The sequence below is a fragment of the Peromyscus californicus genome, unplaced genomic scaffold (assembly GCF_007827085.1).
Source record: "Peromyscus californicus insignis strain IS unplaced genomic scaffold, ASM782708v3 Scaffold_16__1_contigs__length_79575227, whole genome shotgun sequence".
In the NCBI taxonomy this organism is placed as follows: Eukaryota; Metazoa; Chordata; class Mammalia; order Rodentia; family Cricetidae; genus Peromyscus; species Peromyscus californicus.
The window spans coordinates 46,337,440-46,356,389 of record NW_026294458.1 but is presented as its reverse complement, the minus strand read 5'-3'; positions in this window follow the sequence as shown (position 1 = coordinate 46,356,389).

Genomic DNA, 18,950 nt, shown 5'->3' with positions numbered 1-18,950 from the left:
AACAGGTATCCTCAAAGTGTTTGGCACCCATCTGCTAAGAAAATCCACAATAATATTATACATCCAACCAGTTATTGGAGAGTACTACTAGTCTTAAGTCACAATATGTTGTGAATACAGATGAAACACCATTACCCTGCCCACTGACAGTTTGTAAAAGTCCCTAGAACAATATTCTGTGTAGTTTTTAGTGTCTGGGATATTTGTGTCATTTGGGCTTTTGCCACTTATTTCTGTTTTATGTCTGTAGCTATATAATGCCTTCAGAGAAAGAATAAGTCTACTTCTTCTGCTTGTAAGGAATTCCCTGTTCTTGTTCTTATCTACAGAACAAAACTATTTGACTTAGGTTCTTTCTACTGTGATCTTACTCAGCTGAAAGTTGGGGGAAAGTTGCTTATACAGAAAAAACATTAGAAATACAGTCTAGTTAAAGATTCAGTACTTGGTTTTTGGAAGGCTCAAAGCCATTTTACTCATTTCTGAGTGGATAGAACATTTTACGCTATGACTTCTTTCTGATGTCAGTCAACAAAGGTAGATATTTCAAAGAACAAAATAACCACAAGAGTGAGCTTTCTGGCTTGGTGGGGTAAGAGAGGCTAGGTGTGAAAGAAAGCAGAAAGGGGTGGAAATGTAAGGAAGATTAAGAGCATAGTGATGGTGTGTTATTTTCCTATGGCTTTGGCAACAAATTGCCCCAAATTTGTTGGCATATAGCAACAGAAGCTCATAATTCAGGAATTCTGAGTCTGAAATCAGTGTGGATATGATAAATCAAAGGTAGGGCTGTGTGTCCTCTGAGATTCTATGTAGAAACTGAGGCTTTGAGTCCTCTTATTCCTTATGGCTTCTACCACTCCTCACTCATGTTCACATCATTGTATTCTCAAGTCAAAGTTTCTAAGCCTATGTCAACTCCATTGAATCATCTCATTCTCTTCCTTGTATGTGGCTGTAAAGTTTTACCCATTTCCATCTTACAGGCTGGGTATGGTCACATTTAAGGTCCACTTAGATTATATGAAATCATTTTATCCTTATAAGAGAGGATATGAGACTTTCTATATTCATACACAGAAGATGATATGCAGATGAGAACTGCATATCATGGGAGTAATTTTTCTTCTTCAAAATTCTTAAGTTGATCACTTGGTGTTATAATAAGGGAATATACACAATAAAAAGGCCTTGTGAAGGAAACTTTCTGAATTTCAGAGTAGAAATGTTTATCAGAAAGGAACATGAAAATTTTATTCCCTTGAAGCACTGGAGTAAGATATCCCAAACAGGAATTTGCACGAGATATAATTTTATCTAAATATCAAAGGGTGGTATTTCTTAGCTGAAATATAAATGACTTTTGGTTTTAACTACTTTACTTTATGGCTACTAGGAATCTGTTTTTGAGTATTCACACATTTCTGAGACTTTTTTCGGTTGCTTGTATGTTTTCTTTTCTGTCTTTTCCATTGTTGACCTTGGCATCCCACTCTGACATGAATACATCTTGTTTAACTCTGAATAGCACACATTTATTAAAAATAAATAAAAAAAATCTCAGGCCCAATGCAGTAGGATACCATATCTGCCTACTCTTTGGATTGTAGCTTCCATTAAGGAAATGAAATCCTCTTTTCATTTCCATTAGCATATCAGGTGGTTTAAAGGGAAAAGAAGAACTTTGAGAGACAAATTTAAGAACTACGCTGGTGCTTTGTAGACATGATACTTTCTACCCTGAAGGACTTGGCTACCTCGACTAGGAAACCTTTCTTTATTTAATGGCCTGGTCCCTATCAGAGGTTGTGAGAAGGTAGAAATAAAAGGATTGTTAATGAATGACCTTACATGAATTGGTTAAGGAACGAGAGTGTTGTTACTGAAACTTGTAGCTAGAGTTTTCCTGCCTGGCCCACAGTCAGGACAAATCTCTCTCACCTGCCAGTCCCACAGCTGCTCAGACCCAACCAAGTAAACACAGAGACTTATATTGCTTACAAACTGTATGGCTGTGGCAGGCTTCTTGCTAATTGTTCTTATATCTTAAATTAATCCATTTCTATAAATCTATACCTTGCCACGTGGATGTGGCTTACCAGCATCTTCACATGCTGCTTGTCATGGTGGTGGCTGGCAGTGTCCCCCCCCCCCCCCCACCGCCCGCACCTTCCTGTTTTCTCTGTTCTTCTCTCTGTTAGTCCTGCCCATACTTCCTGCCTGGCCACTGGCCAATCAGTGTTTTATTTATTGACCAATCAAAGCAATTTGACATACAGACCATCCCACAGCAGAAACTACCACACTTGGAAACTTCAGAGTGCTGATGATGGCTCATGTTTCCAAAACATTCCAGTTTGAGGGATATCAGTAAATGCCGATGCTGTGAGTCATAGCTTTAACAGGGCTCCTGTGCTGTCCTTGCAGGGTGTCCTAATATTGCATCCCTGTTCAGAATAAAGATGAGCCCATAAAGAAGAGGGCATGCATGCTGAGGAAACATTTCCACCTCTGGAAGGAAGAATGGACAAGGTCTCTAAAACAACCTTTCTGGAAGATTTAGGCCTTTCCTCCAGACCTTTAGAAGCCAATTATGACTGTTGGCAAGAAAAGTCTAAATCCAGAGAAATGTGCAGGAATGAATTCTTCTTATTGCATGAGAGAAGAGGGCAATAATCAGGCAACTTCTCTGATTAACATTTACGATTACCTTATTCTTTTATACTCATATGTCATCTGTTTTAAATTATAAGTATTCCATTGCTTTACTAAGAACAATCAATTTTTTCCCTTCAGTAAATACTTTATGGATATCTTTATTAGAAAGGAATTGTGTCATATCCATTATGGAAAAACATCGTTAATAATAATCTTCAAAAGCACATATACAAGTAATATTATATGGACTGAACAAGTTATATTTTAGAATATATATGTTTATACACATACATTTATGCATGTAGTAATAATTAGTGAAAAAAGCCATATATCTAGGGGAGTAGAGAGGGTTATTGGGCTGTTTGGAGTGAGGAAAGGAAAGGGAGAATGTTGTATTATAATCCCCAAAACAGTACTGAAGAAATATCAAATTAAAAAATCATCGAGCACACTTCTGCACAATATTGTGGAATATAAAGAAGAATCTGATGAAATTTTGCTTACCAACAGAAGTTTATTGGTATGATCCCCAAAGCAGTAAAATGTGCTAAATGAAAAGTTGTGAGTTTTCAGTTAAAATAAAACAATGCCTTGTGATGGGAACCCAATTTATGACATGGGATATTTGAGATTTATGTTCCACTGTTCATAACCTCAACTTTGTGTAGTTTTCAGAAAGATATCACTACAGAAATAATAACCAATATGTTCATATTCAGCATCATACTCAAAAGCAAAGAACCCAAAATAAATATGATCTATCACTAACAGCAGAAAGGCTTTGATCCTATGTAAATTACAGGTTTATGGAGTGTTTTCTAATTGAGTGAGTTTCTATGTGTGCATCAGTGTGTCAGAGAAGGGGGTTGGGCGAGAGTTAAGGACAGAATGCTGGACTCATTCAATTGAAGCATTTGTAGGTATAAAATTTATTTTACTTTTTCCCTCAACCTAACCTAAAGTTCCTTTTTGGGTTTTTGAAATCCTGTGTACATACACACACATACACACACACACACACACACACACACACACACACACACACACACACACACACACACATTTATATATTGCTTGGAAAAATTTTTGTCCAAATTTTGCAGTTTAGCTATTTTATTAGCTTCTTTTTCTGTTGATAAAAAGCCCTGGTTAAAACCAACTTCAGAGAGAAAGAGCTTGTTTCAGCTCACAGTTCAAGGCACAGTCCGTCATAACAGAACTGTCCTGAGAGCAGGAGCTCAAAGCACTTAGGTACATGGAATCCACAGTCATAAAACTGAGAAGGAAAAGTGCGATGATGTCCATACTCAGTTCCCTTTTTACATTAACACAGTGCAGGATCCCAGTCAGAGAATGTTGCCCCCCTTGGTAAGAGGGTCCTCCCACTTCAATTAATATAATCAAGATAATACCTCACGGGCAAGCCCAACGGCTCATCTCTCAGTCGCTTCCTGATCCTGAAAGTTGACAGCATTAGACATCACAAATACTCTACACAGTGTGATAAACTTTTAGAAAAATCCTACATCTCTTTGGTAATACAATATCATCAGTGCTGCAATGCTGTATGTCATTACTTTGTGTATTTCTAACGTCAGAGTGACTGAGATGTGTTTTGTGGCAGTCACCCCATCAAGATGGAAAGGCCTTCTTCTCTTAACTCAAAACTCAGTTGGGTTATAGATATTGATGATGTCACAAACTTACCAGGAGGTTATAGAAAGGTTTACTGCTTACATCCTGACAACATATGAAGGAAAAGAGAAGCAATCCCGTAACGGGTTTATGGATGGCATAAAAAAGAGAGGGGAAATGATGCCTTTAGGGTCTGTATAGTTGAGAGACAGTGGGAATGGGGTGAGCTTTTGTAGCTCAAGTCCTCACCACCACTAGTGGAGCAATCACCAGGCTCTTAATTGTCTCACACATATGTAGAGAAGAAAGGGAAAGGCGGGTGTTGGGACTGAAAGCTGTTCCCAGAAATTAAGAATGGAATCCAGCTCTTACAGCAGTTCATCTCTGACTTTGACTGGAGGTGCAAGTGAGCATTATCTCACTGAACTGAATTTGAACTCCCCTTAAAAAGCCATCACTGTGCTCCATCAGGACTTCTGCCCGAGGCTGGAAAAGAAAGTGATTCTTCACCTCACTGTTTCGTTTTGTTTTCCCCCAAGGACTTCAGTATTGGGTAGCTTTGGAGGTGAAATGAGTATTTTGAGTCGCTATCAATAGCCCCTAAAATACAGTATACTATATTTTAGTATCACCTGCCATTGTGGCTTTGACATGTTTAGAATTTACAGGGTGTTTGATTCATTTCTTTGCACATTAGATGTTATCTGAGTTCATTATACTGAAAGAGGCAACCTTAGGCATGTGATTTCTCATTATTGGCAGTCATCTGGACAAAGCATTGGCAATGACCAAGAGTATGTCAAATGCACAGGTGAGGCCAATACTGGTCAGCATAATCCACACAAAGGTGCTTTCATTAAGCCCAGCCTATTGTACTGATTCTTTGTTCTCATTGTTGAAGAGGGGCATTCTGGAAAAAATGAACAAAATAATACCACTCCAGTAGAGTCCTTACCCCCACATGTGATGGTGGAACAGGTGTTCCTGAGGTATATAAACTTTGCTTTTATGTTCTCTGAGTTGGACTCAAAGTTGAGACCAAGGGATTTAGGGTAGAGTCCTTTTATTATAATGTTAGAAAGTAGCACTATGTGGGGTTAGAAGGGACATCTAAAAGATGAAATATCCCAGAGCATATATTTTGGATTCTGTACTCCAAAACAATATTCTGAACCCATGGACTGCTGCCTCTGTGACCCAAGACATCTCCTGTATATGGTGAGCAATGGGCTCTGGGTTTGCATGATTCTCTGTTCAAGCAGAGTCCAGTAAAGCCCACACACTGGCTAAGACTATGTACTTTGGGCCCAAGTATGGAGCTTACTCAACCAGAGCTTCCTGGGAAACTTACGGCCATTTTGCAAGTTTCAGAAACCAGGAAAGAAGGCTAATAAAATAGCAACTCTTAATAGTAAAAAAGAGTTTCTGGATTCTAATAATAGGAATGTCTATTCTCTTATAATTTAGAAAAATTCTTGAGCCCACATTCTAAAATGTCTAGAATGTCCCAGTCATGGCGAGATGATAGGGAACAATGCAAAAATTTTCAGTAGGACTTTAATAGAGGAATCCATTGCCTCTATAATTAAAAAAATAGATGATGACTGTTATTAAATTATGAATGTTTAAAGTAACAATAGCTGTATTCTGACAATGTTGAGAATACAACACTCCTATGATTGCCAAATAATCTCCAGAAATTTAGCCAAGGTTATATGCCTTATACACATATTGGAGGACTAGCCAGATTATTCTCTTCCTGTGAACTTTACTGTCTCTTTATGCCCTGAGTGGGTATATCAGATGTATTACGTTAGAAGAGGAGGGCATTCACATAAAGTCACACGTGGCATTCCTGGAGAAAGGTGGATTGGTTGAGAACTTGCCTTCATCACTGTGTGATGGCCATGCCTACTGTTTCTTTCATGTATAACCAGATAAAAGTACATTGGGATCTTCCAAGATGAAGGTAAGCTGGCCTAGCCTGTTGAAAGAGGAACAAACGCACTGGTCAAAGCTGGAACTGCAAACTATGGAAGAGTAACTGACTGCACAGAGTAAGCAGTCTTAATACAGCTGAGTATCCAGGCCTTGATGAGTAAAATGGGCACCGAGTATGGAGCCACGCATCATAATTTCCATGTGTCCTCTTTAAATAAGAGGGAAAATTACTTTGTTAAGTACAGAAGTGATGGAGATAGCAATACTTTTCTAAATAGGTCATGCATGATATGTTTTCCTCCTCAAAGGCCTTGTTTTACTTAACTTTATGATACGTTAACTATCGTAAGTAATTCAAAGAAGGTACATGCAGTGACATTTGTCCTAGCTGTTTTTAAGTGGCAAAGAATTAATTTTATTTTCATTGCTTTCAGTGGAGTATTTAAGACACTGAGAATTAAGAAAGTAAAAACAAGTCAGTATCTCCATGGCAGAGGCATGCTATTCTTTTTTTTTTTTTTAATACGCAAGAAAATATGGGAGGTGCCTCAGTGAAATGTAGTGCTATTCCAGATTAGGTGTAATTTTAATGCCAGGAATACTGTAGTCTTGATGCTGTGCCAGTTGGTGGACTTTAGCAGAGGTTAAAGTTGATTCATGACCTATGCTGACCCGGAAGAAAATCCAGTCAGTATTTTTTACAGGATAAATTTCTTTAGTAAAGTTTGTGTTTCCAATTGAGTTACACTGACAAGTCTTGTTTTAGATTTTGTTTGTCCCTGTATTTACATTCTTCCTTTCCTCTTTAGTTACTTGTTTCACTGTTTATGAACACACACCAGGGAAACCTAACTATGCTGACAATGGATGTTTCATATTGCTTTAAAATCTATGGACTTAAGTTGGTTTGTGTTTATCACCTCATGGAACCATGAACACATCATGTTGCCTATGGATCTGAAAGACGAGAATCTTTGTTATAGGATAAGGAATGGTTCTCAACCTGTGTGTCATGACCTACATATCAAATATCCTACATATCATATATTTATGTTATGATTCATAACAGGAGCAAAATTAGAGTCATGAAGTAACAACTAAATAATTTTATTGTTGGGGTCACTACAACATGAGAAAATGTATTAAAGAGTCACAACATTAAGAAGACTGAGTACTACTGGGATAAGGCAACAACATCCCAAAGGTAATTTGTTGGTTCCGCACCAAGCATTTGATTTCAAAACTAGCCATGCTATGCACTACTTAATTTGTCCACTGACGCTACTACTCCATGGGCCTCTCAATTGCACAGAGTGCAATGCCCCTCTCCCGTACCCAGAATGGATTACAATCAATGTCTGCTTGGTCAAAACAGTAGGGCAAACATTTTCTCTCTGAGCCTGTGTCTGAAGATCTTTCCCCACATGGTACCCAGACACATGATTCAGTCTGAAATGTACTCAGAGGTCTGGACTGATCCACAAGGTGCCTTTAAAAGTGGACTTTGAAGAGTCCATGGCTTTGTCTGTAAATGTCCGTTGCTGAAACAAGACTTTTGTGTTACTTGAATCTGTAAAAGGGCCAGCAAGATTCCACAAATGACATCAGGCAGCATGCCTGAAATCACATTTGTAAAAGATAATCAGCCCAGTGAGCAAGTCCAAGGGAGAGAGGAAAACATCCCAGAATGCAGTCCCTTTCATTGGTTGTGGAAAACATTGCAGTGGGCCCAAACCTGGAGAAGAGATGATCCACCCCAGATTTGGTTCTGGTGTCAAACAGATGGTGTTTGTCAACAGAGGGGAGCAGGTTTTAAAAGGTTTTTCTACAGTGGTGCTTTCTGGGCAGAGCAGGCTGGATTAACAAGGGTGCTAAAAACAGCTGTTGAGAGTGAACAGAGACTGGCGTGGGAGACCCGACGCGGTTAGGGAGTGGAAGTGAAGTGAAGGGTTGTCTACTCAGGCTGGAGCCTACAGGATTTCAACTTCTCCGGTGAACGAGAGACCTGAGACTGCTTGTCTTCCTTCCCAGTGTGGGGCTGAGGCAAAAAGAAAAGCAACGGACTCGGAAGTTTTGGGTAGTCAAACATTAAAAGGAGAGTCAAGTTCAGTGTCATTTTATTATAGTCTCTCTCTCTCTCTCTCTCTCTCTCTCTCTCTCTCTCTCTCTCTCTCTCTCTCTTTGTGTGTCTCTCACTGTCTCATGTGTGCATACATGTGCCTATGCCTACGGTGTTTGTATATCTTATTAATATTACAAGAAAACACTTTATTAGGAATATTATCACTGTTTTTTTTTTTCTTAGTAGGGATTCCCAAGGAGAGGATGGTTATAAAAAAATTACAGAGTTAAGAGTCAGGCACACCTACATTCATATCCCTATTAGACTACTACTGATTCTGTGCTCAGTGAAATACACTTACACTTACTGTTTTCTCAGGAACTACCAGAGGAAGGATGCAAAATGAGAACAGGTAAGCTCTTGAGGCTTGCTAGCATTCTAGCATTTGGGCATTATCAGTGCTAGCCTATCCCTATTCTTCCTATCTTTCAGCATTTCTAAAGGGAGACTCAGATCATGGCAGGGAGGATTTTCCTGGACAGCCAATTCCCGATTATTCACATGTGAGCTGTGCTCTTTGTGGAAGAGGCCGTGCTGTGGAAGTTTCTTGGCTGGCATTTGATCTGGCCTGTGCTCTTTATCCTGGGGTAAGGATTGAGTCATACCAGTTAATTTAGTCACGTACCAAATTGGATTATACAAGGTTGTTTTCTCTATTGGGTGACTTTAAACCATAAAAAGGCCTATTTGGACCTTTATATTTAATCCTTATGAATCAATTATCTTTCCAACTTTGAATTTCAGGATGTTTAGCATGCACATTTACATCATTATATTCTCACTTTTAACAAAGATGCATTGTGTATACTGTGGTATACATTATGGTTATGCATGGAGACATAGAAAGAAAAACATAAAGAAATTAAAATATGTGTATTCAGCAAAGCAGAATATTGCTTGTTAGTAGACATACCTGGTACTGTCTTGTTCTAAACCTTTACCCTAATTAGTGTCTCATGAAAGCAGATTCGTAACTGTGAATACCATTACTTTGCTGGTATCTTTATTTCATAAGGCCCATAGTTGTATCTGTAGCTCATGCATCCAATATATGGCTGTGGTTTTACATTGAGGGCATAGACTCATCCTTCTTCCACTATATCATAGGTATGATTGATGGATTTCTCCAGAGTTGAAGATCATTCAGCCCATACAGCAAGCATCCCTCAAACAGAGGTCTCAATAGCCATCAGGAGTAGCTCCCAAGCAGTGTGACAGGAGTTGGCATCTAAGGTCTCTGTCTTCCTCATTTCTTAGACAAATTAACACTGAAGCATGTACTTTGCTTGGCCCTCCAGAGAGCTTCACAATGGTCGTACACTCCATTCACTCACAGGAGGCACTGGTCTTAACCTCTTACCCATAACTGATCTCATCTTTGCTCGTTTATCTGTTCAGCTAATGCTCCTTCTTGCTAACCTCAATTGAGCCACTTGCTTTCAGTACATTCATTTAGAATCTACTCACACATTTAGAATCTGCTTTCTAGCTCAATTAAGATATCCACGTCAAACTTTAGGCTTAATTTGCTAGAAAATTTAGGAAGAATCAATATGTTACGTTCAGCCCCCTATCTCTGTTCAGATCTGTGAAAAATCTTTGGATTTCTTATCTATGTGTGAGTTTAAAAATTAGTCAATTGCATCTTCATGGTTACTAAAAGAATATAGAGGCATTCTGGTATGGTTTGCACTATGCAGAATAAACAAAAGAAACTTCTGCTCTTAGCATTTATCACTGCACCAAGGTTACAGGGCAGTCATGCACCTGGACCCAGCTGAATGCTGGATACTCTGTGGGTTTGTGTCAAAATCAAGTAATTTTGCTACTTTTATATTGGTGGGTATGTAAATCCACTATACCAGGTAAGCACCCACTTGACATCCAGGCCTTATACCAAAAAGCTTCTCCCATACACACACACACACACACACACACACACACACACACACACACACACACACACACACACATCTGGTTTATATTAATTTTTCTTTTTGTTTTCTTATTCATAATAAAACAAAGGGGGAAAAACTAAAATAAATCAGACTCGTCATTTCCAGTCATTCTAATGCAGAATGCATCTTTGAGTTTTGGTCTTATTCACACCTACCATGAGACAGTGGCTGTGATGTTTTCCTGAAGTTGAAGGGACCAGTGTCAACTGCAGCAAATAAAATTCAGTGAGTGTAAGAAAAGAGGTGCAGAAAGAATGGCAGAGTTCTATACCTGGCAAGAGTCAGGTTGTGGGGGGGCTTCTCAATTTTCCTGGGGGCATTTACACCGCCATGACAAATGAAGGTCCCTGCAAAGACAAAGAGGATAAAGCACAAACGAAGAGAAATGGAGACAGGAGTCATTAAGATGCAGAACATGGTATATTCAGGGGAGGTCAGGAGGCAGAAAAAAAAACCATAGGGATTGGAGGAAGTGATTAAAGTGGGGTGGATAAAACCAATGGTCACTAGATAATAAGGGGGTCTGGAGCCAATCAATGCTTTCTTAACAAATATAAAGTACATATTTAATTGAATGTGATATTAAATTAATTGGGGTCTTTATGTGATAGTCTTGCCTTTCCCATCATTCTTAAAGCAGCAGAGTCACATAATCTGGGGTGTGGAGGGACCCAGCAAATCAGTTGTCCTTTGTGCTGTACCCAGCGGTACATAAAAGCACTACGTAAAGTTCTCTACCAGCATACCCCTAGTCCTCACCACAGGCAACAACAAAGTACTGTTTTAAGGACTTCTCTATTTCACTAGCAGAGTTGAGATAACATATGAATATTGTGGGAATGGATGATCCAGACATCAATGTATCAGTCTCAGAATTCAAACCCTCCATTTTCCAGCCCCACAGGGGAATTCACTTCCTACAAGACCTTCTACAGTTGTATTACTTCCTCAGGTCATATTTTCTACATCTGTAAGCTAGGACTGAAGAGTTTACATTCCTCACGTTTAATGTTTTCATGGCTTAACATGAACATTGATGCAAAGTACACGGTGAAGGACCTGGCACACATGAATGGCCAAATGTATACTCTTAGTTCTCCAATTTGAGTTGGAAAGGGATAGTATTTGACAGAACAGTGTGTGTAAAGTCAATCTGCTGAATACTCACTTGGCCACTATTAAAATATTTAAGTACTTTTCAAACACAATGTAGTCAAGATGTTTATAAGACCTATTATTCTTGTCAGTCCTGAAATCTGTTCAACTCAACACATCAAAATCTGTTACCGGGTAAACTTGGTCAAAAAATTTCCAAAGTAAAATGTTTTACTTTCAAGAGTCATGATATGTGTGTGTGTGTGTGTGTGTGTGTGTGTGTGTGTGTATGTGTGTGTGATATATCTAAAGCTAATTGTTTTTCTAGTTTTAACTACATCATTGACTTTTTTATTTTTGTTTTCCCTCTGTATGTGTGGTGAATAAATGCACACAAATGTAACTAATAGTGAAAGTGTAAAATTGCAAGTGAAGTGCACAGCTTCAGAATTTCTACTCTAACTCTATAGAAATTCATTAAGATTTCTAGACGTTGGATCAAGTTAATCTGGGTCACTTTGTTTTGTTTTCTTTTTTAATTTGGAAGTTACCTACAACAAAGTTTTAATGTTGAGAAAATTCCAAAATAGTTTTAGGAGGTTGATCTGTGGTTCACTTAAAAGAAAATTTTCATGTACTTATTTACTAAAAAAAAAAAAAAAAAAAAAAAAAAAAAAAAAAAAAAAAAAAAAAAAACCTGATGTATTAACTTCAAACAAATTGCTTCCACATGCTGTAGTTCAATCGAAGAGTTGACATACTACCAAAGCAATGCTGAGGGTGGGTAAATGAACTTTCAACAGAAACTTAGCAATTTAGTAGCTAAGAAATATCCAACATGGAACACTTAGTTCAATACTCAAGTTTTTTCCCCCAATATATTTCACTCTAATTGGAAATGAAGAAGGGTGAATATGTGTCACCCTGTACCACAGGCGTCTGTAACACTTCTCTTGGCCAAAGCCCAATCCAGAAGCCACAAAATATACCCCCTTGGATAAATTTAGGGCTTTCCCACTTGTGTGCACGCTGACCCAAGTCACAAACAATGCTTGTGCCAACAATGACATAACTCGTGATGTAGCTGTAGCAAGTCTGCTGCTCTCTCTCTCTCTGGAGCACACTTACTTGTTGGTCATTTACCTTGCTTCCTGTTGCTGTTTCACTTGATCAGGTCCTCTAAGCACTGGCCCCCAAGTTCTGTACCACAGAGCTCACTCCTATGCATTTTCATTCTGAAACTGCACAGTACAATGGATTTTTTTCTTACCACAGTCCTCTATGTAGTCTGCCATTCATGGCTTCTTAGAAGCTTGTCCTGTGTCTCCCTGTCACTTCTCTGTTGGCATAGAGGTGACATAATTTCCGGGAATCATATGAGGGATTGTCTACTCCAACCCCATTACTTTACTGATGATAGGATCTCATTTCAGTTCCTGCTAGATTACAACATTCCTCATGGGGGTTTTATAGAAAACTTTGTAAATCACTTCAAATGAGAGGCTAATTTTTGGAAGTTTTCCACAATTGGCTAATCTTTCCTTCCGACTTATATTGATTTCTAATCATTTTATTCATCAGATACAATTGCTGTCTTGTCCCCTGAGAAGGGACCTTCTTACTGATAGTGGACATGAAGAGAATATTGATTAATGTCTCCAATTGTAGAAGCACAGAACTGAAGTAACTATATACCAGATAAATTAAATACATTCTGGAATTTATTTCCCCCTTGGTTCTTTCTTATGAAATTTACATATCTATATGTTTAATGCTTTCAAGTATTTCAATGTTTTATCATACTCTACTACTACTAATAAGGAATAATGATTTTGGGAGGAGAAATACATGACTTTATTATAAAAATGAGTAAAGCATAGATTACTTTACAACTGGGTAGATTGTAATATTGAAGAAAAGTACTTAAGAAAATATCTGACAAATGGATAAAAATGGAATGTTGATATACTTGAGATAACTGAATTCCTTAATTTATCCTCCCACAAGGCCAAGAGTTTGAAATACTCACAGATGGTAAAAATATTCCAAGTCCTTATCTCATTGTATGCCATCTTTGGGATGTGCTAAAAGCAAAGCTGTAGGCATTTAAGAGCTACATCTTTGTGATGGGTCATGCTAAAGTAAATCTTTATTGCTCATCTAACATTGTTCTAAAATATGGTATTCGTATTTGTCTCTGCAATTAATTTGGATGACAGCAAAGTTACTTTGAATTTTAACTATTTTGTTGTCTAAATAGCTAAACGAACATTTCAAAAGATATAAACTTGGCAGTGTCTCTCAAAATACACCATACTCCATGAGAAGAATATCCTTCAATGTTTTCCCTGAAAAGAGATTTGAAAGGAGTAAGTAACTAATGTTGTGTCTCAGTTTCCTCAAGATCCTCATTTGGAAACTTGGTTTAATATTCTACTAAGAAGATCACAAGTGAATCCATTAACTATTTCATTAGTACATGTTCATCTTAAAGAGTGAAAATCTTTCCATTGAAATTTACTATTCTGCCATTCAGGACTACACATTAATCCTTCCTTCTTTATCTAGAATGTAGGTACTTCCTCTGAATTCCCAAGGAACATCAGTCAGGAACATCAACACATTCCTTGTCCCTCTAAACATTATTTCTTTCTCCTTATTTCAAGAAATTCTATAAAAGCATATTTCCCCCTTTAAATTGTCAAGTTTTACTACTTAAATACATATGCTACTATATGCCTCCCCTAGTGACAGAGCATGAGCTGGATCCCTCTCATTTAAGAAAGCTGACACAGTCCTCAGCATCATCATCACCCTATAACATCAAGTCTCTAATTCTTCACTTTACATAGCTATTCCTTTGGAAATAAACAAAAATTCATTTAACATAAACATAAGTCAGTTGACATTGGCGATCACTCTTCTAATCTAATCTTTGCACTTAACGCTATCAGCAAAAAGTCATTCAGAGTAAAGTGGAGCATACATTGTTATGCTTTAGCTGTGACTAGTACATCACGAACGCACAATAACTATTTATTCTTCCAGCAACGGAACTAGTAACAAAAAGTCATTTAGAATTTTTCATTTTATATTTGTATGTACCAAAAAGAGTCTAATTCAAATACTTTAAATCCTAGCTTAACTCCTTACCAAACTGACACTCAGGTAAAAGAAACCCACAAAACAAAAGGTTCTCCATTCTCTCATCTGCCCTGCAGCAAAATAGCTAACTGAATTAATGGCTGGATAGAGATACATAGAAAGATGATGGATAGGTAGGTAGGTGGGTAGGTAGACAGACAGACAGATGATCAGACAGGTCGCTACATAGACAGATACATGATATATACTGACAGACAACAGACATGTGAGTAAAGAAATATATGTGTATAGATATAAATGATATAGATAAAAATATGTATAGAGTGGTAATAGACAAGTACAGAGTCTTTTAACTATAATGTATTTAACTACTTGATTTATAAATTTAAGAGAACTGCCTGGTTTCTATAGGCATTTGATTGCCTGTCCTCTCTAAGTAATGTATAGTGGCTGAAGATACTGCTTTACATCAAAAGGTCTTTTCATGGTTGGGATGAGGCAAAGATGATACGTATGTGCAGATCTTACTGAAGCATGGAGTCAAAAAGCATAGGAAACATTTGGCACATAAGTGCATCTTTGTATCTTTCCAAAAAGGCCATTAGGAAAAGTATACTATTACAATTTACAAATGGAAGCATTTACGTTGATCTTTAGAAAACATTCCCAGATTCAACAGCAGTGTTTCTGAACTTATTTAAACTTCAAGTTTATTTGCAAATTTATTTAAAAGGAAACTGATATACACATAGAAAAAAAAAAACTTCATTTCTTGACAAAGTCAAGGACTCATACCTTACTTTAAGTCATTAAATGCATACAAACAAATGTGTGAATACATTACACACACTCACACACCACACAAATGCATGCACACACAAAATGCAAAAGTTACCCATACATGACAGTATGCTCGTGATAAAATAAGATATTTGAAATATGTTTACTGGAGTGGCATTTTGCACTAGCAGTCTTAGATTTATCAGTCAGGGATACTGCATGTGTCCATGGTAACAGATATTTAATTGTGTTGCCTTGTTCTGAGTGCAAATGACTTTGGCTCACTAGTAGGTAGCCATTAGTTTTCCAAAGTGTTTCCTGATGGGCTGAGGTAATTGTTTCCAAGCATAATATGAAACACAAGGAAAAATAATAACAATAATAACAGCAAACATATTACTTTGGTAAGAAAACTATAAAAAATCTTCCAACAAACAAAAATAGATACCTCAGATGTCTTTGAACACATTGCATCACTCACATTATCCTCCAACTTCTTCATCTATGATGCTCTGGAATTATGCTGGAAATTATCACAGTTGTATTTAATTGTTATTTGATATAATTACACCTTTTATCTCACATTTGAAGAACTTATTATTCACTTAGACTATCATTCACTACATGTTACATAGAAAACTGAGTTTTGAACCTGAGTTGAAAATAGTTAACTATTTTTTAAACATATAAAAGCTATCCTATGTTATATTGAAACAAATGGTAGTACCAATTTAATTTATATGCATGCTTAGAAAAAAATTAAAGTTTCTTTGATTCAGACAAATTATTTGGAGGGACATATATTTCAAAATGTATTAATTGATTATCTAATATTTGCCTTCATTATTCTAGGCATTGAATGTAATGAAATAAGCAGATTACAAGGGACCACATGTTTGTTGGTAGACAGACAATGAAAATCCCCAAATCTTACTTTGGAGTCTGAAATATAAATGCTCTCAAGGGTTGTTTGCCTCCTTTAGCTTCAGTTTATCTTTGGTTAATTGTGACTCTGAATGTATACACAGTTGTCTTCACAATACTGTTGTGAATCATAAACAAAATCAAAGTGTGTTATAGTATTTTACAATGTTGAGGTAGGTATTCCAAAATAAGACAGTGCTGTTATTTGAAGATCTTGGTGTACTGAGGGGCATAAATGACAGGACAGAAGACTAAATGTAATGAACACCTCTGGAACTTACAAAGAGCCAATAAACTAACATACATCAGTTAATGAATGAAGAACTTGGGATCTCAAGGTATGTTTTTACTCAACTTTTCTCAAACACATCCACTCTTAGAATGTATGTAGGAGCTCTACCCTAGGTAGGGCAATGTTGTAAGGTGGTCAGTATTCTACATGACATATGGTAATACAACAAGAATTCTAGAAAAGGCCATTGGGAGTCTAAATAAATAAACAGCTTGCTTTCCCTTAGCCCCTCCTACATAATTACTGATGACTCCTTAAAAGAAAGAGAAATACCTCTGCCATTTAAGATTTACTATTAATTTTTATTTTTGATGTATATTTTAAGTTAAATAAGTCACTTTAAGCCTACCATATTTGCTTTCAAAATGTTGGCTTTATGTCTAGATTTAGAATTAACAGTAAGAAAAATGCATTTTTCTTGGGATCTCGAGAAGCTGCAGATATGATTTCATCACAAGATCTGAAGTCAACTGTTCATACTGCAAAACACTGTCTTCCTAGACACTAGAATGAATATTCTGACTAATATATGCCAGATCCGCATTATAAATGGCATCTACCTATCCTTCCATTGAATTCAGTCTACCTTGGAGGAAAAGAGGTTAAGTATAATGGCCAACTATAGAAACAACCACATTCTAAAAATTCGCATATGATTTTTGCAACCAAATATTGATTTTAGACATTTTGCCAACAATTTTATAAATAGCTAGTTGTGAAGAGGAATGAAATAAAAACATGTAGAGTCATGTTTAATTTGTTCAGCTGCCATTTTATTTTATTTTATTTTATTTTATTTATTTATTTTTTTTTTGGTTTTTCGAGACAGGGTTTCTCTGTGTAGCTTTGCGCCTTTCCTGGAACTCACTTGGTAGCCCAGGTTGGCCTCGAACTCACAGAGATCCGCCTGGCTCTGCCTCCCGAGTGCTGGGATTAAAGGCTCAGCTGCCATTTTAATAATGGCACTTTTATTCCTAATCAACTCCCCTTCCCTTTATTTTTGTTCCACATAAACTTGAAAAAAATCATGAGAAAAATTTTTCTCTTTACCTAAAAATATTAGATATTTTAACATTTGTCGAAACCAATTTTGCTACAATATAAATCAACTGAAATAAAAGGAAAGGGGAAAAGTGAAACAAATATTGACATGAGAAAGAACTAAGTGAAATACATTTGAAAATATAAGATCCTAGGTTTTACCCACCAACTTAGAGTTCTCAGTAATATACCTTTTTACTTAAGAATTTATCTCTCAGTTCCATGCAGGCTCTCTGGTTGTCGGTTCAGACTCTGTGAGTTCATATGTGCCAGGTTAGTTGTTTCTGTGGGTTTTCTTGTGATGTCCTTGACCCCTCTGGTTCCTACAATCCTTCCTCCATAACTTTAGCAGAATTCCCCACGATCAGCCTAACTGTGGGTCTTTGCATCTGTTTCCACCAGTTGCTGGATTAAGACTCTCTGATGACTATGGGGCGAGACACCAATCTATGAGTATAGCAGAGTATTGTTTGGCATCATTACACTGACATTCCCCCCCACCCCAGTTGTATTTGTTTCTATCCTAGGTCTCTTCATCCTGGTGCTCCAGGCAGTGTCAGGGGTGGGCTCACTCTTGTGGCATGACTCTCAGGCTGGCCTAGTCACTGGCTGGGCACTTCTACAATCTCTGCGTCACCTTCATCCCCAGCACATCCCACAGGCAGGACAGACTGCAGGTCGAATATATAGTTGAGTTGGTGTCCTAATCCCTCTACTGGAAGTATATGTGACAGTTGTGTAGCTTGGTCTTCTTGTGGGACTCCTAACAGTGGGAACAGGGGCTGTCTCTGACTCCTTTACTGGCTTTTGGAATCATATTCCTCATACTGGGTTACCTTTCTCAGCCTTAATACAAGGAAAGATACTTAGTCTTACTACAACTTGATATGCCATGCTTTGTCAAAATCCACAGGAGGCCTGCCCTTTTTTGAATAGAAATGGAGGAGAAGTGGATGGGGATGGGGCAGGCAGAGGTGAGGTGGGGGGAGGGACTGGGAGGAGAGGAGGGAGGGTAAACTGTGGTAGGGATGTAAAGAAAGAAAGAAGGGAGGGAGAAAAGAAAGAATTTCTCTCTCAGATGGTCCTGCTCCTCACTAAGAGCATGGGGGAGCTGGCCCTGATGGTGTGAGCGTAGGAGAGCTGACTCCACCTAAGTGAGGGCAGCCCCGGTGCCAGATCTGATCCGGTTCAACTACCACCCAGGCCCACATCCAGAGCTTTGGGTTGGCCCACCCTAACATCTGCCCCATCTATGACCTACTGAAGCATGTGAAGGGACTCGTTCTGATGGACGATACCCACAGGCTCTCCATAACTCATGGCAGCCCACAAGGATATCTGAGAGGAGCTTCGATGAGGGTTCAGTGATGATGATGTACCAGAGACCAGAGGCCTTAAA